The 20,400-nt window shown below is 46.3% G+C and overlaps 2 protein-coding genes across 2 annotated transcripts in view; one reads left to right on the forward strand and one right to left on the reverse strand.

Annotated features, from left to right (window-relative positions):
• Positions 1-20,400, reverse strand: part of MYL9 (myosin light chain 9) — an 85,688-nt gene that overhangs the window by 47,185 nt on the left and 18,103 nt on the right. The window lies entirely within an intron of this gene.
• The window catches only part of LPIN3 (lipin 3), a 343,676-nt gene continuing 331,317 nt past the window's right edge, over positions 8,042-20,400 (forward strand). Inside the window, exon 1 of the mRNA XM_078652105.1 lies at positions 8,042-8,522. The gene's annotated coding sequence lies outside the window, so the exon portion shown is untranslated. The remainder of the gene's footprint in view (positions 8,523-20,400) is intronic.

Below are 20,400 nucleotides of genomic sequence, written 5' to 3' on the forward strand. Positions count from 1 at the left end.
TAAACATTGCAGTTATGTTCTGTTACCGTTTTAAAAATGCAATCAAATGCATGATTGTCAAACATACTTTTCTGGTCAGGCAGGCCTTACCAACATGTAAAAGGACCCTCAGTGTAAATTTTAGAGATGAGGGTGGAGGTTTTGAAGAATATTTGCAGTCCCTTCCCTTTTGACACATACTCCCAGCTAGGATATAAATGACAAAAGATGTTAGTGATGGACCACAGCAGCCGCTCATTTTTCCCAGTTAAAACAAAGCACTGTTTTCAGCATAATGCTTCTTTTGGCCAGAGCCTGGTGCCCTCCCTGGGATCACTGCCTCCCAGTTTGAAGACCCCTGATCCAAGGAAACAATTCCATCCTGGTTTTATCGTTTTATAGTTAGACCATCTGTTTCTACAAGAGCACATTAAAGTGATCAGCAGAAACTTATTATAAACACTCTAACCAAGGAACTTTGACTTTTCTTTCAATTTTCTTCACTCTGTCAGAATCCAAAGCTTTATTATTCCATTAAGTAGGGCATAGAAACATTTGATTTTCAACAAGTGAAAATATCATTGGATTTCCTCTTATGTGTTGTATGTAACCTGAATGACATTGGAACTACTTCTGTGTGTTGTATGTACCTGATACTTGCACTTTGGGAAGGGGAATATGTGATAAGCCATACTTGAGCATTTTCACCCAGGACATCAATAACTAGAGCAGGGCCATGTGCTCGTGGGCATCTCCATTGCAGTAGCAGGCGAGTTTCTCAACTCATTCTCGAAAACAGGTCAAGGATGCATAATAGAAGCATCACTTTTGCATGTTTCCTCCCACTAGCCGTCACATGAGGAGAAGATCCAAAAAAGGGCGACCAACCATAGGCGACCCTTCTTAAGTGCTTCCAGGGCACAAGAATGGTTCTGGCCCATTCACTCTCTGGTGAGTTTAAGAGGCCTGGATCTTTACGGCTACAGTCAGTAGGATAATGCTGTTCGCATAATAGGTCTACTGCATCAAAGAACGGCGCTTCGACTTTTATCGGTTCAGGAATAGACCCTTGTATATCAATTCATTCATTCTTCACCCCATAAATTCATTATAATTAAGATCTAAAGTTATAAATAAACGTACAGATTCTTAATGCCTTCTCCGTTTTAAATTCCAGTGATCTCATTCTAATGCTGTACTTTCCTCACTTCACTATAACTGCATATTTATAAATGGTAATGAAATACCCCTTTTGTTATTTCAAATATCAATTGCAACTTCTATGTCCAAGACTCTTCATGGTGAACTTTATTCACCTCCATTCCTAAGCCATGGACAATTTATACGATTAAAATCCTACAATTCACTAATAGTGGGATTTCTAATAGATTTTTACTCTTTAAGTACAATAATGTACTGCACACCATTGTATGGATGTATGACGTTACAACGCGGTTTTTACATCGCAAACCTTTACAACGCATAGCGCTTAGAGGTGCTGGATAGTGGTAAGTATAATTTTCTATTCCAACTCCAGTCCCCGTGGACACTAGGGAAGGTGTTGGATAGAAAATTTAACGTATTCCCTATCCTAGAGCGCCCCCCAGCGCAATGCGTTGTAATGGTTTGCGCTGTAATGACCGCGTTGTAATGGTAGCGTGTTGTAATAGTTTCGTTGTAAAGGTTGTTCACCCATTGTATCATTGTATGGGTAGCCCTTAATGAAGCATCTTCAGTTCAATTTGATTCTTCAATTCAGATTTCCAGGCAAACTTATATAGCTTCTCTATCCCCCAAATAATAACACGTTATTAATTTTCTCTCTAAAACCCCGTCTTAACTTCACCCACAGTGCACACAGGTGCTATGTGCCCTGTTCCACTAATTCCTCCGGACAGTCCCTGGAGAACGTACCTCTTCTACCTCAGAATAAGGACAGATTTTATTTCAGTAATGACCACAATGATCTACGTAACATAATGTACATTTGCAACTCAAAGGGTGTAAACTCTTGCATTCATTCCCTTTACACAGTGGATTTTCTTAACTAGTAGTCTGTCCAGTCCCAATAGTAATTCTTGAATAATACCTATATAACACGACAAAATCCTGCTTGGAGATGATCCATAGTACTGCCTACTCTGTCTAAAATCGTAGAAAAGCATCTTAACTTACAGTTGGTGTCATACTTGGAACAACTTGAATTTTTGGATCCCTCTCTATTTGACTTCAGGAGCAATCGTTGGACAGAGACTGCTTTGGTTTCAGCTGTTGATAACATCCATCCTGTGGCTGATGCAGGGCAGGTGGCGGCATTGATCTTTATGGATCTATCCACAGCTTTTTATACCATTTCTCCTGTCCTGCTTGCCGATCGCCAACGGAGTCTGGGGCTCTTTGTTTCAGCACTAGAACTTTCAACCTCCTTTCTTAAGGAGAGGTCACTGACGGTTGCTATGAACAAATTTAATTCTGACCCCATCATTTTCTCATGTGGGGTGCCTCAGGGCTCCACCCTAAGCCCGACTCTTTTTTATCTTTATGTCTCCCCACTGGCCAAGCTGATACGGTTCTTTGGACTACAAGCCCTATCCTATACCGATGACACACAAATAATCGTATCCATCCCTAAGGATATAGAGGCCATTCCTGCCCATTTAAAAAAACGTATGTAGGCAGTAGCCACCTCGATGAGTAGCAACTACCTTAGACTTAATGGGTACAAAACCGAGGTCCTTATTTTGTTTGTTTTTTTTAGTTTTATATAGCGCGAACTAGACCCAAAGATATCGGGTATCAAAGCGCTTTACATAGCACCAGCTTCGCTACACAAGGATGCATTCATTTTTTTTATTTTTAGGCACGGGGAAATTAAGTGATTTGCCCAGAATCACAGGCTGCTGAGCGTCGTTGCTGAGGCTCGAACCCGGTTCCCCAGCTTCAATGTCAACCGCTCTAGCCCTAAGGCTACATTCTCTACGTCCTGATTTTGGTAACCAGCTTTCCATCTGGAATAATTCATGGTGGCCAGACATTTTAGGGGTACTGCCCACTCCGGCAGACTCCGCCAAAAATCTGGGAGTGTTAGTAAATACCAAGCTATTGTTTGACCTTCAGGTCAATCGTAGTGTATCCACCTGTTTTTGGATTATTAGGACCTTATGAAAGGTATTCCCTTTTATCCCTCTGCAAACACGCAAGCAGGTAGTTCTTACCCTGATTTCTTCTAGATTAGACTATTGCAATGCACTTTATTTGGGGATCAATGAATCAGCAATAGATACGCTACAGCTTGTGCAGATGCAGCAGCGAGACTGATACTTGAAATTTTAAACATCAATCAGTCTCGATAGGGATCTCCAAACTGCATTGGAAACCGGTAAACAAATGCATCACCTTTAAGGCCTTATGAATTGTTCATAGTGGTGTGCAAAATACCGGACCCAGAAGACTGACAATAATGTTCCAGAGATATATTCCCTCTAGACAGCTTCAGTCTGCCATTTCTAATCTTGCAGCCGTTCCTAAATTCTGGAAGACCAGGAGGGGAGGCAGAGCTTTTTCTGTGGCCGCAGCAAAACTGTGGAATTTTATCCCACGATCTATCAGAGATTTGCAGGAAAACAATATTTTTTGCGAAGCCTTCAAGATATGGCTTTTCACCCTTTAATTAATTGCTAGCAATTTTCCTGATATGATATGATAATTTTCCTTTTCTGTCTTCCGCTTTGGAGCTCTTCTTCTTTTAGTGCCTTGATGTCTTCTGGTAGACATTGTGCTCTTATAAATCTATGTTGTTTCATTTAGTAGTTTATGGTGTACACCACATCCATTTTGGGTCTCATGAAGGATATACTCCTGCTCTGCCTTGAGGAATGGCACCTGACAATCCCTACTGCAGTAACAAAGTGGAGATCTAAGAGTGGCTTTGTCTTATACAGTTGACTTACACAGCAAAGTCTGCTTCTTCGACTCTTCTCAGAAGGCTCTTTCCTGTCAGTAACTGTGCTTCATCTACTTGTTTCTAACAGATATCTTTTTCAAGGATGAATGACATTACAACGCATGCATTTACATCGCATGCCTTTACAGCGTAAGTATTACAACGCAGTCCATTACAACGCATGGTGCTTTGGGCTGCTGGATAGTGAATAGTTTAATTTACTATTCCAACTCCAGTCCCCGTGGACACTAGGGAAGTTTATTGGATAGTAAATTAACCTATTCCCTATCCTAGAGCGCCCCCCAGAGCAATGCGTTGTAATAGTTTGCGTTGTAATGGTTGCGTTGTAAAGGCTCTGCGATGTAAAAGTTGCGTTGTAAGTGTTGTTCACCCTTTTTCAACATTATAAACTCATCACTAGAGCATCTGGTACATTGACTCTGCACATGCTCCATCTGCACAACAGTTCGCATGCAATGCCATTCAGATTAATGCAACTTGCTCTTTCTTCAGCAACACTATGTCAATGGTCTTTTTTTAGGTGTGGTTTGATATAGCGTTATCTATTTGCAAGAATACTCTTAGTATCAAAAACGAGAATACAGAGAGGAGTTTCAGTGTTGATGTGAGCAATTATAAACAGCAGGGATCACAGAAGCAATGGCGGCACGAACCACAGCTGTTGAAACATAATTGACCTCAGCAGTGATCACAGCTTTCACCAATTCAGGGAAAGAACCAGCAACAGCAGGGATAACAGCAACAACAACTACTATAGCTACAGTAGATACAACAACAGGGTCTACATTTGCCAACATGACATGGACATATTAGCAAAGGGAGCTGCCAGTATAGCAGTGACACAAGGTGTAAGCATAGTTGGAGCTAACTAGATAGCAACAGTCACACCAGTACAACCACTACAACAGCCACAGCAATAGAAGGAACCATACTAATGATAAAAGCAGTCAAAACAGCAAGAACATCCTCACCAACAGCTGTCATCACAGCATCAATAACAGCTCAGCAACAGCCATCACAACAGCATCTGCAACAACTGGAAGCAGAGCAGGAACCTCATCAGCGGGCACTGCTGTAATGAAAGTTTGGACAACTGGAGTGACAACAGCTCCTGCCGTGGCAGGGTACAGAGCAATAACCACTGCTATAGCCATACCAGGGACCACAGCATCACACAAGCTGCCACTATGACAGGGTAAACATCCTTTACGACGAATGCGTTATAACGCATGCCATTACCCTGCATTTTTTAATCCGCAAAATCTTTTACAGCGCAGGGCTTTACACTGCAAACCATTACAACGCATTCCCCAAAGTAACGCCCTGGTGGAATTAGAATAGTAAATTGCATTGTAATGAGGAATGGGTTGTAATGGATTGCGGTCCATAGGCCTGCGTTCTAAAAGATTTTGCGGAGTAAAAAATGCGGGGTAATGGCACGCATTGTAAACGTGTGCGGGGTAAAGTGTCTTATTCCTATGACAACAACAGCAGCTATCAAAATAGCATCAATCAAAGCAGAGACCACAGCAGCAACAACAGCCACTACCACTGTAGCAACAACCGCTGCAACTACAAAACGACAACAGCAGTAACTTAACTGTCAAAACAGCTGCACCCAGATCCTGAAACAGCAGTGATCGCAACAGGAATCCAGCTGTGACTATAGCTGCCACCACAGCAGGGGCGCAACAGCAACAACAGCTGCCAGTAAGGCAGGGGCAGTTGCATTGACTACAAGTAAAATAACAGCTGCCAACATAGCAAGAACCACAGCAGCAGCTGTCACCACTGTAGGAAAGACAAGTGTGAGCAAGAAGTAACCTCAGTTTTAGCATCTGAAAAGCAAATAATAAATAAGTGCGGAATACTTGAATTAATCTCAGAGACTGATAATTACTTTGGACTGCATTCCTTTATTTCTTCTTTTGCACAATGTGCCACTAAGACTGGCACCAGTCTCCTTGGTCCAGCTCGAAATGCTAAGCCATGTCGTCTTTGACCAGTGACACCAGTAACCCAAAACTGATTTTGTTTTTTGGAGCCTCATAATAGCGATGAAGCTCTAGTCAAATGGCCCTGTACGCAATAGGTCTGGGTTCTGCATCTAGCCACCCCATTGGCAAGTATAAACATGCATTGACAAATATAACAGACCCGAATTTTAATGTGTTAACGTGTAAACACATACACAAATGCACACTGAAAACTTGTGCTTCGCCTCTCTGCAGCATGCCTCTTTCTGTGCCTTCTATGTGTGTGCCCTCTTTTCTGTCATTTGCCAAGCTTGCTACGCCATACACCAAGTATGAAAGTGACATAGCACAAATAGTGGGTATGCAATTGTGTATACTTGTGTTTGAATGGTATATAGAGCATTGAAACCAGGCCTATTGGCTTTTTCAGTGCTTCCTTAATATTAAATTATAAGCGTAATGTGAGATCTCAATGATTATTTAACGCCGAGGGACACCTGACGTCACTTATGTGGCACCTACAAACCTGATTAAACAAAGCTACGAATATTGCTGTGCACCCCAGTACATTACCTTCAGATTAATATTAAATTAACCATATTCCATCCTCAGCAGTCATTCCTTAATGATCACCGTGGCCTGTTTGGGGACCTACAAGAACAATAATAAAGAAACGTCATCCTGCAGAAGCAAATGTTGAGAGAAGGCCTGAATATCATGTCACATAAGCAGGTCTACCCCCACATTTCGACCGTCTGTTTAGAGTCAACCCTGCGTCCCCTTATGTCGACATGCTGAAGTTGACAGACACACAAGAACTAATGAAAGATAATGGCACTCTACGGATGTTTATCATACAGAAATATAAACTGCTGAATGATAGAGAATTTACATACACGACGTATGTTCAGGGTGCCTTTTAAAGCATAACTCGTCAGAGAGATGGAGATAAAGGTCACCTTTGGGACCCTACTAGTATGGGATGCCAACATTACATGCTTCTCAGAAGGATACTGCAGCACGAAATAACCATCAACAGATGAACCTTCCATCGCTCAGGGTCTTGAAAATAGCCCAGTTCTATCCAACCCTTGGATGAGACCCTGCCTCAGAGGGCAAAGACCACTTGCGTGAAGGCCCCAGAGGTCCCTAGAGTCACAGTATGTATCCAGTAGCTTCCTTCTCTAGTCATCAGTGAGAATGGGGACTTATAGTCCTCATTTTAGTATGAAACACTAAACTTTAGTTATCCTGGGATCTATTCTGATATTTCATCTGTTTTTGAAAGAATGCTATATTTGGTCGACATCCATGTTCGCATGCCCTTTAAGGACTGCAACATCATGCGCATACGCGCGCCAAAGACAAGGAATTCAGAACAGAAGTGCTTTAAATGAGCCAGTACTGTCCGGTACGGTTAATAGGGAGAGTACCGGCACTTCTCAAGAGAAATGCTATACTTTTAATTGGAGAGTACCGGCACTTCTCGTAAACAAGCAGGTACTCTGTTACAGAGTTCCTGCACTTCTATTTTTCCATTTCAATCACTGCAGTACAGTGAGAATCTAAATGAGGGTTCCCACACTCAGTTACCGTGAACCAGGACCCCAGCGAGCTGTTCACTGTGGGTGCCTTACAGAACTTTGAAAGGTCCCATCCACACAAAACAAAGCGCTCACTCCCTTTCCTTGTCTGTGGATGTTTAAGCCATCTACAAATAGCATAACAACCATCATTATATTAGATACGACTTCACCATCTATCATCAACTCTAAGGCCGTGGACTCACAAAGCATTTGCTGTAACTTACTCCTGGAGTGCTCCTGGCTTACTACTAATTTATTTCTATTTAAGACTCCGATTTTGTGCCGGAAAAAGTCACACCTTCACGCAGCAAAATATTTTACATCCCTTAAGCAACAATGTTGATGCCTTAACTTATTTTCCCCTTGACATTCCTAAAATATTGTGCTTCACAACGCACGTCCATGATCAAATGACACTTTCATTGTTTCGAAGCCAAATGCGTTTTTTCCCTCCTGCTCTCAAAGTTGGCATTAATGCGCTTCGAGTGGGAAATCCTTTTCCACTCCACTGCCTGCTGACTCGTGACCTTCCCGGCATCCTCTCCGAGGGCGGGTCACGTGCTTCTAAAACCTCGTTGAAGTTTCCGGGTAGTCGTGGTCGCCCAGGCTGCTCTGGAACGGTGCCCAGGATTGGTCTGTGGCTTTGAGCATCTTCCTCATAAAGGCTGAGAGCCCCCAGGCCGCAGGAGAACAACCAGGCAAAGCAGCCCCCTGCCCTCGGCGTGCCCTCCATCCTGTGAGCGCACAGGCCGCCCCCAGCTCCAGCTGCTGCTACTTATATCATGATAGCAAACTTAATTCATAGTTGGCAAGATGCCCCGTGTCTTGTGTGCCGGGATGAGGCAGACCTGGCTTTATACGCAGGACTATAATGAATGCATCCCGGTCTAGCACTTTCTTGCTGGCACTTCAAAGGCATACGTTTAAAGCAGCAGGAAACTGCAAGTGCCAGAACAGGACCATCCTCTTAGACATCTAGCCGGCCCCAGCCTCGCTCCAGAGTCAACTTTTTGACAGGTATGTCGGACTGCTTTTAGCAGCGTTGAAAGGCAGTTCACTCTATGTACTGTACTGTTTGTTAATATGCACTTATACTCAGTTCTTTAAATGGTAAAAAAATAGTTCAGGTACTCATTTAAATGGGACGAGTGGGCGGGGCTAGGGGCGGGCTATGAACAAGATATGCTGATACCTACTGACTTTAATACTTGTCGCAGCACGTACCAAAACACATGTCAAATGTGTTTCTATAAATAAAACAGGTTAATTCATTACACAATAATGACAGCCAAACGCGGTGATGTTTTAACATTTCCTTGTTATATAATATTTGCAGCTTCCATACTGTTATTTGCTGTTGCTTGGCACAACACAAGAGAGGTGTGGCGCCGCGGCCAGGGCGACTGACGCTGGAATCTGGGGATCAGGGTTCGATCCCCGGCTCCGGCGGCAGGTTGGCCCAGCACCATGTGACTCTGGGCTATAGCTCGCTTAATCTTCCCAACGGCCCCCAGCGCCTAGAGACCCTTACGGGTGATTGTGCGCTTTACAAATGTGGATTATTATTATTATTATTATTATATTATTATTATATTCTGGAGCGTGCGCGCGCACACACACACACACACACAAAAAAATCAAGCAGACGTGGACACACAAAGCATTCCACACATTTCCTTTAATATACCTCCCAACAGTGTGTCGAAGCTCTCCCTTTCCCTCGCTTTTTTCCTCACACAAAAAAGCACTGGCAAACAGACAAACATAAGCCACTCACGCAAAAGAATTAAAGGATTAAAGCCATTTTAACCTCGTCACCTTCCTTTGCTTACTTAATTGCGCTGTCACCTCGCTGCCTTCCTCCTGTGCAACACAGCAGGATGGCGAACACCGGACGTTATGCAAATGAGCCTCCGCTGAATAGTTCAGCGGGGGCTCAGCTCACCAGTCACGGCTACAGAAGTGCCTGGCTGTCAGACACAGGTCATCAGCACAAGCAGCCAATGCGCCTACCGTTTATGAGTACCGGTACTCTCCTCGGCAGTGGAGAAGTGCCGGTACTCAGAGTGCTAAAAATAAGAAGTGCCAGTACTCAGTACCGGTGAGTACCGGCCCATTTAAAGCACTACTTATACTCATTACTAGGACTCACTTTTTCTTTGAGTTAACAAGTCACTGTAAATCTGTCAAGTCTTGCTTTATTTCCAAGCTGCTCCGTGTTTTTAGGTCACGTCCTTTACCATTCCGAAGGAATGGGAAATGGCGAGAATTCAAGTGCTTGAACTGATTGTCAAACCACCGCTTTTTTTCGTGGCGTTTTCTTCGAGTGCACATACAGGCACGCGCTTTTGGCCCATACACTTTCATGGCCATCTGTTCCTGTTCCTCAATGTCCCTCCCACCCTTCGTTTGATCTTGCCGCGAGTTCAGGCTAATGGCCCTCCCACCTCCCCCAGCACAGAGCGCGCATCGCGGCCGCACAGCACATCAAAGGGCTTCTCCCAGCGTGTGCTGTGCGGCTTCTCCTCCCCTAATTATGTGGCCGGCCGTACTTGTGTTTCCTGGCCGCTTCCCGGCCGCTCTTGTATTTAATTAGCAGCAGCAGCATTTCTCCTGTGCCAGGCCACATCAAAGGCTCTGTGCCACTTTCACCCCCACAGCAACACTTACAGACACGCAACGCCACTCACACCCACGCAAGCCCACTATCATCCACGCAACACCACACTCACCCACGCAACGCCACTCACCCAAGCAACACCACTTACGCACGCAACCCCACTCATCCACGCAACCCCACTCATCCACGCAACACCACTCATCTAAGCAACCCCACTCATCCACGCAACGCCACTCATCCACGCAACGCCACTCATCCACGCAACGCCACTCATCCACGCAACGCCACTCACCCACGCAACACCACTCACCCACGCAACCCCACTCACCCACGCAACGCCACTCATCCACGCAACGCCACTCATCCACGCAACGCCACTCACACATGCAACGCCACTCACCCACGCAACACCACTCACCCACGCAACACCACTCACCCACGCAACACCACTCACACACGCAACGCCACTCACCCACGCAACGCCACTCACTCACGCAACGCCACTCACCCACGCAACGCCACTCACCCACGCAACGCCACTCACCCACGCAACGCCACTCACACACGCAATGCCACTCACACACGCAACGCCACTCACACACGCAACGCCACTCACACACGCAACGCCACTCACACGCGCAACGCCACTCACACGCGCAACGCCACTCACACGCGCAACGCCACTCACACGCGCAACGCCACTGACACGCGCAACGCCACTCACACGCAACGCCACTCACACGTGCAACTCCACTCACACGCGCAACTCCACTCACACGCGCAACGCCACTCACACGCGCAACGCCACTCACACGCGCAACGCCACTCACACGCGCAATGCCACTCACACGCGCAACGCCACTCACACGCGCAACGCCACTCACACGCGCAACGCCACTCACACTCACACGCGCAACGCCACTCACACGCGCAACGCCACTCGCACGCGCAATGCCACTCACACGCGCAACGCCACTCGCACGCGCAACGCCATTCGCACGCGCAACGCCACTCGCACGCGCAACGCCACTCGCACGCGCAACGCCACTCGCACACGCAACGCCACACACACACACAACGCCACTCGCACACGCAACGCCACTTGCACACGCAACGCTACTCGCACACGCAACGCCACTCGCAACGCCACTCGCACATGCAACGCCACTCGCACATGCAACGCCACTCACACACGCAACGCCACTCACACACGCTACGCCACTCACACACGCTACGCCACTCACACACGCAACGCCACTCACACACGCAACGCCACTCACACACGCAACGCCACTCACACATTGTGGGTGCAGATTGTGTGTGCAGATTGTGGGTGCAGATTGTGGGTGCAGATTCAGAGAAAACTCAGCAGCACCACCACCATTGCAATGCAATAGGTCTCGTTTTAACGCAAATTTAAGCTATAGGCCTTGTAAATGGCAAAGCCTTTTATTTATGTTCCAAAAACCAGAACGCAAAAATAAAGGGCATAATCATTTACAATGCTAATAGTTCAGACTCGCGTTATTGCGAGACCTATTGTATTTTCAATGCTTGTTAAATTCTGTTAGTTTCCTGTTTCACTTAGGTATAGTTGTACAGTTCTCAGCATGCAACCCATAAGGATTGTAGAGATCCTGATGACATATTTATTGTTGTTAAAGTGCTCCTTTCACTTATTTACAAGGTATTTTTTAGGCCAGTGTGATGCTCACTTACAGTCATTGTTAGGTCTTGCCTACGCAGTGCGCATTTGCTGCATAGGAGACCTTTAGGCGTCGTACAGCTCTTTTTCAAAGCACATACTCGTGCTTGTGGCGGCATACGCCTTGCGGGAGTGCGCAGCGGTCCCACAAGCACCAGTATGTGCTTTGAAAAAGAGCAGACTGCTCTCCCCAGCGCTCGCGCATCACTCGCGGGTGTACCCCTCTGCCTCTCTCTCCCGCTGCAGCCTGCACACTTTTTTTTTTAACTTGTTAAGTGCGGGGCGCGCGCTTGTTGCCCCTTCGAGACTTTCGTCCTAGGGCGCGTCCGCGCTAGATTTGTATTCTTCTCGTGGTTGCTTCCTACCGTGTTGCATTCGCAGTTGTTTTTTGTGTTATCTTGCAGTGCGGTTGACATTTATTCACTGAAACGCCCAGTAAATAGCCGAGTTTGAACTGCAGCTGGCATGTCAAGCTTCCTTATCGCAGTTTCACATATTCAGACCTGCCGATCTCCAGCTGCCAAGGGACATTTCGACATTTGATTTACAAAGCATATTTGAACATGTGCATATTTTTACAGTTAGATAATGGTCTTACTAAATCATTGGTGGTTAGCTTCATCCACAGGGGTTATCTGCTAAACTCGTCACTCCCAGCTCCAAAGAAAACTCGTCACTACCTGTTCCGAATTTGAGCAATCTACAACTCCATTTGTTGTTGCGTTTCGTCACCACTTTGGCTCCATTGAGAAATGCCAGTTAGAGTCTGCAGAGTACGTTGAGCAACGTCTTGCACTTCCTCGAATTCAACATTCAAACTTCGAGTCTGCCATGACGAGTTGCTCTATTCTCTAGCTGTATGAATGGGATCTGAATGATCACATTGTCAACTAAATCATACTCTTAACATTCCTGGAAAAAAAAAATATATATATATCTGACCCGGAGGTAAGTGATTTATCACGTGCATTTTTTTTATTTCTTTCACTATAAAATCAGCACGTTCGTGAAGCAGGCGGAGTATTAGATATTATCTTGGCCACCACCATCATGTCTTCTTTGGTTCTTCCAAACGATCTGAAGCAAAAGCGGTTTTAAAAGAGATTAGAGAAAAACTAATGGGTGAATGGTTTTGAAAAGGTTGGCTGGCAGGTGTATGTTTTCTGAGCAGGATTGTTTGTATTAATTTTGCCATGCCTCTGCTAACTAAGTTCTCTTTCCATTTTGCATAGGGCCCATTTTGGAAGGTTGTCCTAATTTTTAATATTCACTCCCTAATTTCTGGCAAAATTTTATTTTTTTGTTTAATGCATTGAATTAGTATTACATTGTTTAATTACTAGTGGCAGTGTATTCCAGTGTGCCATATTTCAACCCACCAATGTCACTCACAATTGCTTTTGACTCTTGGTAACACTATTCAGTGGTTTCTCTTGGACATGCCAGCTTGTGGGTGAAGTGCCATTTCTAGACTATTCCTCCCAAGGCCTCAGGAAGAACGGGACTCCATTGCTGCACTTGGAGAGGGGTCCTTTTTATTAATTAAATAAGGTGCACCACCAGTAATGTATTCGGGAGGAGGCACACCAGCAATACATTATGTTACTGGCAAAAGTTAGGGTTGCACTGTCATAGTGGAAGAGGCAAGGCACTAACACTGCCTGTTGTGAGAAAGAAGTGAAGCAGCAATCCTTTTTAGGCCGACACCTACCAGAGGTTTGTTAAAGAGAGGGAGAGGAGTTGGCCTAACGGCTAGGGCGCTCGACCTCGGACCTGGGGATCTGGGTTCGAGTCTCGGTAACGACGCTAAAACCTCCTGTGATTCTGGGCAAATCACTTAATCTCCCCGTGCCTAAAAGGCAAGCAAATGAATGCACTTTCTTGTGCAGCACCTTTATTTAACAAGCATTTGCAATGCAATAGGTCTCGCGTGTACGCGACTTTAAGCTATTGGCATTGTAAATGACAATGCCTTTTATTTATCTGTTTTAAAAACGAAAACAATAATAAAATACATTGTCATTTACAATGTAAATAGCTCAAACTTGCGTAAATACGAGACCTATTACATTGCAAATGCTTTAGGTCTCGCCTTTGGGACCTTTGGGACCTAAGTACTTGCGCTATATAAATGCAATTACAATACAATACAATACAATGTCATTCAAAGGCAATAAGAAATATCTATTAAAAAATCCTGCAAGCGGCACCTAAGAAAATTGAGAATGCAATTCCAAATTCTCAAAATTAATTTAATTAGTGACAATAGATCAATCTCATTAATACTAAACCAATTTTTTTGTAATAATCAATATGTAATAAATATTAGAATCACAATTATTATTATTCTTTTTGTACCATTACCAAATCAATGTTTGGCTCATCATCAACATGTAATAGATATCTGAATCATATTTAACATTATTCTTTGAGTGCCATTACATGTATTAATTTGGTTAAGAAAGAAACTGTATCTTACATGAATCTTGAAACAAAAACCAAAAAAAACACAGCCAACACGTTTCACGACATGCATCGTTTCTTCAAGGAAACGAGTCAGAAAAACAGCACTATCGAACTATAAAGTGGTCAACAGATTTCTATGAAGCAGATTATCTGCACTGTCCTTAGTAATTATTGAATTCCTGCATTCAAATCTGATACATGCTTTATTTTCATGGGTAACTTTATGTTCTGTATCCCCACATAGGGGTAGTCATATATCTCAAGGAACAGATTTTCTTCATCTACGGAACAGCCATCCAATTCCAACAAGTTTCTAATGAAATGGTTTGCAAATATATTGCAGTTGTAATTGGAATGTGTAAAAGGTCTGGTACAATTATGGTTGTTCTAGAACCTTTTTGGGGTCAATTGATTACTTTGGTATACATGTAGATCCAGAGAAACGCTTGCAGATATCAAATACCGAGTGGAAGGTACTGGATGGAGGATAGAATCCAGATTTAATACCAGATGTGATCATGCGGCACATGGAACAGTTACGAATGATACCTTTTAAGGTCTTGTCTAGGCAGCACGCATGCGCTGCTCTAGGAGGGCCTTTAGCCATCGGTCTTCACTTTTCAAGCACTCGTGCTTGTGACGACATCCACCTTGCGGGAGCGAGCAGCGGTGCGGCCACGTTAATTACAAACATATGGCCGCTGCTTGCTCCCACAAGGTGGATGCCGCCACAAGCACGAGTGTGAGTGCTTGAAAAGTGACGACAGTGAACACCGCTTGTTTAAGTCGTGAAGCACTTCCACCCGTCACTGCCTCTCTTCCACCGCTGCTTTTTAAGGTTTATTAAACCAGCACGACAGCTGCACTTGCTAAGCCGAATAGTGAACAATGGCAGCCCTGCACTTTTCTTTTCTTCAGCGCTTGTTTGTTTCTAATATTCAGCCTCTTTCTGCTCTCCCATGTGCCCCCTTCGCGATCCTCCTCTCCTTCCGCATTCTGCCAGCATCCTCCTACCCAATAGTCGTCCACCACCACCATGTCTGCCACCACGTCCACCACCACCACCACGTCCACCATCACCACCACATCCGCCACCATGTCCACCACTACAACGTCCACCACAACATCCACCACCACCACCACCACCATGTCCACCAGCACCACCACGTCCACCACCACCATGTCCACCAACACCACATCCACCACCACCACGTCCACCACTGCCATGTCCACCACCATGTCCACCACCACCACGTCCACTACCACCACCACCACCACGTCCACCACCATCACCACGTCCCACCCCCCCATATCCACCACCACCACCACCACGTCCACCATCACCATGTCCACCATCACCACGTCCACCACCACTATGTCCACCACCACATCCACCACCACTTTCCCACCACACCATGTCCACCACTTCCACTACAACCACATCCACTATCACCATGTCCACCACCACCACGTCCTCCACCACCACATCCACCACCAACACCGCCACCACCACGTCCACCACCACCACATCCACCACCACCATGTCCACCACCATGTCCACTACCACCACATCCACCACATCCACCACGTCCACCACCACCACCACATCCACCACCACGTCCACCACCATGTCCACCACTACCATGTCCACCATCACGTCCACAACGACCACTTCCACCTCCACCACCACGTCCACGTCCAGTACGTCCACCACCACCACCACCAAGCCCACCACCACCACCACATCCACCACCACATCCGCCACCACCACGTCCACCACCACCACATCCACCACCACCACCACATCCACCACCACCTTGTGCACTACCACCACCACGTCCACCACCACCATGTCCACTACCACCACCACGTCCACCACCACCACGTCCACCACCATGTCCAGCACCACTACGTCCACCACCACGTCCACCACATCCACCAGCACACCATCCACCACCACCACCACGTCCACCACCACCACGTCCACCACCACCACTGCGTCAGCCGCCACCACATCCACCACCACCATCACGTCCACCACCACATCCACCACGCCCACCACCACAACCACGTCCACAACTACCACATCCACCACCTCGTCCACCACCACCACGTCCACCACCACATCCACCACCACCACGTCCACCACATCCACCACCACGTCCACCACGTCCACCACCACGTCCACCACCACTTGTGACGGGTAAAGCGTCACTGGAGGGGAGGGGTAAAAGAGGGTCAACCCCGGCTGTACATGGTTCATTTAAGGATGCATTGGGTGCGGGAATAGGGGCTAGAAGTATTAAACCAGACCCAAGATACATTTTGAAGAGGCGCAATGTCACAGGGGCTCCTGTAAAAGCAGACACAGCCTCTCTACCTCACAGTGGCATACCTGCACGAGCCACTCACTCAAAACAAGCATTGGCATAGCCAATAGGTCTCGCCTTTGGGACTTTATAAGTGTTTAGCCACGCAACACTTGATGTTGTTGCACCAAGGATATTGTGCTGGATAACTAAACACTTATTAGGTCCCAAAGGCGAGACCTATTGGCTATACCAATGCTTGTTTAACTATAGGGATGGACGAAGCCCTGAAAAAAGGCATTAGATAACAATGATCATTTGTCAGAGTGGGATCAGGTGACCTATGTTAATTTTGGATAGAGTGAAGTTAGTTTATTGAGGCACATCCAGTAATTAACAGTGTCACTCTAATAGAACTGGTGTGTGCTAAGAAGTTGAAACACAATTTTTGAGTCATCAGTATAGTTGTAATATTTGAATCTAAGGGATTTAATACAATGGAACAAGGAAAGCTGTTAAACATTGAATGAAGGAGTGTGCAACACTGGCCTCTTTACGTTTAAGTTTGGAGGCTGTAGCTACAAGCCTCCATTGTAGCTGATGATGGCATGTCTTTCAAAAATAGGTTTCAACTAGTTCAGAACTTGGTGCCTTATGGCATTTTTAATGCTAAGATGTCAAGTAGTAAAATATGGGTCTCGAAGGATCTAAACTCAACATCCCTGGATAGATTACCAAATGAGCACTGAATTGGTGCAGGGTAAAGCTCCGAAGCTCCAAGTGGAGTGATATGAAACAAGACAGAGACAAGTGGTGTTGAAGAGTTATCACAGTGCCATAGATGCTCAAGTCTGACTAGGAAAGTATTTTGAGATTGTTGAGGGACACTGAACAATCTGGGAGCTTGAAGATTTGCATATTTGTTGCCAGGTGCTGACAGTGGTGCCTGAATAAAGGATATCAAACATCAAACTGCGGAGCAAGCTCAATTTGGAGTGGCAGATGGAACTTTGAGTCACGGCCGGTATGGCTTGCTGATGGGGGTGCGGGTACGGGGGAGTCATGCGGGGAGGGGAGGCCACGGAGGAGGTCGGGCCGGGTCCTGTGTCTTCTCTGCTCCTGCCCTCCTGCCTCCGACAGGAACAGGAAGCAGGCAGCCAGGCTTCCTCCCCAAAGCTAATCACAATCCTGCAAGCAGCGTAGTGATTGGTCGGAATGGCGCTCAGCCAAGGGCTTATGGGGGGCATGTTCTCCATGCAGGCTGCATTGCAGCCTGCATGGAGAAGGGACAAGTGTGAATGACTGGTTTCGGCGGCCCGAGAGTGCCGACAAAACAGTCTTTACGTACTCAGGAGTGGGCACACCTCTCCTCCCCAGCTCGGACAGCAGAGCAGCCCCGCCCACCTGCAATTCAAACATAAAATGGTAATAACTAAAAGTTATTACCATTTTATGATTCTGCTTCTCGCACTGCGAGAAAGCAGTGAGGCAACGCTCCTCCACCATAGCGGGGAGCCGCCCCTGGGAACTTGCACACCTGGATAGTACAATAGAGAAAAAAACTTTTTAGTGTCATTGCACCATCGGCGATGTCTTGATAGATTAAGTTGATGTTAGTAGAGAACCAGTATGTGATGCTGATATTGCTTAGCTCATTGGGAGAAGTGCTACTGGTCTCTTTAACCTAGCACTAGTTTGAACAGTTTTTATTTGGAGTAAATGAGCTTTCAATATCAAAGGAAGTCCTCAGGTGTGATTGAGAGCTAGTTCTTTGAGTACAATTATTTCTTTTATGCCATTTCTTCTTTCTACCATCTACACATTGTCAGTAATGCACTTTTTCAGTTTAAGTTGTTAGGTCTCACCTAAGGCAGCGCACATGTACTGTCGCTTGCAACACAATTTGTTTACTAAAAGGTGCTTAGAGCCTGACTATTGCTTACCGTTCATTGGCTTCATTATCACTCTAATTTGCTGCCTCCTAAGTGGCAGCGTGTTCAGGTTTCACTTTTTCTTCTCTCATTTGGAGCATGGACCAAGTACTGATTGCTTCATTTTGATTAGTGTCCATCTGCTGCTCATGCTGTGATTAAGGTGCTATTTTTCTCTTTCCACTTCCCCTGTCCTTATTGACTGTGTTGCTTCAATCAATCAATCAATCCGGTGGCTTAGAGGGCAGCTACTCACCCGTAAGGGTCTGAAGGCACTGGGGCAGGGATGTTGGTGGGGGGACTGCTGGTCAGCGAAGGCGCTGTGGTTCATTCGAAGAGCCAGGTCTTGAGGTCCTTCCTGAATTAAGGCAGTGACTGTGATTGCCTGAGGTGGAGTGGCAGGGTGTTCCAGGTCTTTGCTGCAAGGTAGGAGAAGGACCATCCTCCGGCCATAGTCTTGTGGAAATGTGGGATGGTAGCCAGGGCCAGTTGGGCGGAATCGAGGTCTCTGGTGGGTGCGCGGAATTTGAGGCGGTAGTTGAGGCACTCAAGTCCCACGTCATGTAGGGATTTGTAGGCATGTGTAAGTAGTTTGAAGGTGATCCTTTTGTTGACTGGGAGCCAGTGGAGGTCTCTCAGGTGGCCGATGATGCACCTATGGCTGGGGATGTTGAGGATGAGTCTGGCAGAGCCATTCTGAATGTTCTGCAGTATCTTGAGGGGTTTCTGGGTGATGCCGGTGGTGTTGAGTGCATTGCTTTAGTCGATTCTGCTGATGATGAGTGCATGGGTGACTGTCATACTGGAATCAATGGGGATCTTCTTGAAGATCTTTCAGAGCCGGCGTAGGGTGTGGAAACAGGATGATGAGACGGCATTAGTCTGGTGGCTCATGGTGAGTGAGGAGTCCAGGATGATGCTGAGGTTCCATGCGTGGTCTGTGGGTGGGAGGTCCAAGTGCTGTGGGCCACCAGTAGTCCATGATGAGCACTTCGGTCTTCTCAGAGTTGAGCTTGAGGCAGCTGTTCTTCATGCAGCTGGTAACAGCCTTCATCCAGTCGTGAAAGTTGTTCTTGGCAACTGCGGGTTCGCTGGTGAGGGAGAGAATCAGCAGGGTGTTGTCAGCGTAGAGATGATATTGAGTCCGTCGTTTTTGACGATCACTGCGTACGGGGCCATGTAGATGTTGAAGAGAGTGCTGTTCAGGTATGAGCCCTGAGGCACTCCGCAGCTGATTTCTGGGGCTTCAGAGTGGAACTGTGGTAGTCTGGTTCTCTGTGTTCTGCAGGTGAGGAAGGAACGGATCCATTCCAGGGCTTTCTCATGTATGCCGGCGTTGTGGAGTCGTGTGCATAGGGTGTGGTGCGAAACAGTGTCGAAAGCGGCAGAGATGTCAAGGAGAAAGAGGGCTGCAGTTTTGCTGAGGTCAAGGAGGCTGCGACGTCATCTGTGGCGGGGAGGACGGCGGTCTCAGTCTGTCTTACTCTTTCCCCGCACCTCCATTGTCTGTGTTGCTTCTAAATACTCCTACCCACCTGTTGTCTATGTTGCTTCCTAAATTGTCCATATTGCTTCTTAATCCCTCCCTCTCACCCACTCGCTGTCTGTGTTGCTTCTTAATTATTGTCTGTGCTGCTTCTCAATATCTCCCAACCTCCCTTTATCCATGCTGCTTCTTAATGCCTCTCACCCACTTGTCAACAGCGTTCCTTCCTAATCACTCCCACCCCGTTGTCCGAGTTGCTTCTTAATTCCTCCTTGCTTCTTGAATATTGCCCACCCGCCAGTTGTCTGTGTTGCTTGTTCCCGCCTGTACTCCGTTATGCCTCCCCACCCATCATAAAAAAGCATTATGAAGCAGCCA

Source organism: Lissotriton helveticus, chromosome 7 (genome assembly GCF_964261635.1).
Source record: "Lissotriton helveticus chromosome 7, aLisHel1.1, whole genome shotgun sequence".
In the NCBI taxonomy this organism is placed as follows: domain Eukaryota; kingdom Metazoa; phylum Chordata; class Amphibia; order Caudata; family Salamandridae; genus Lissotriton; species Lissotriton helveticus.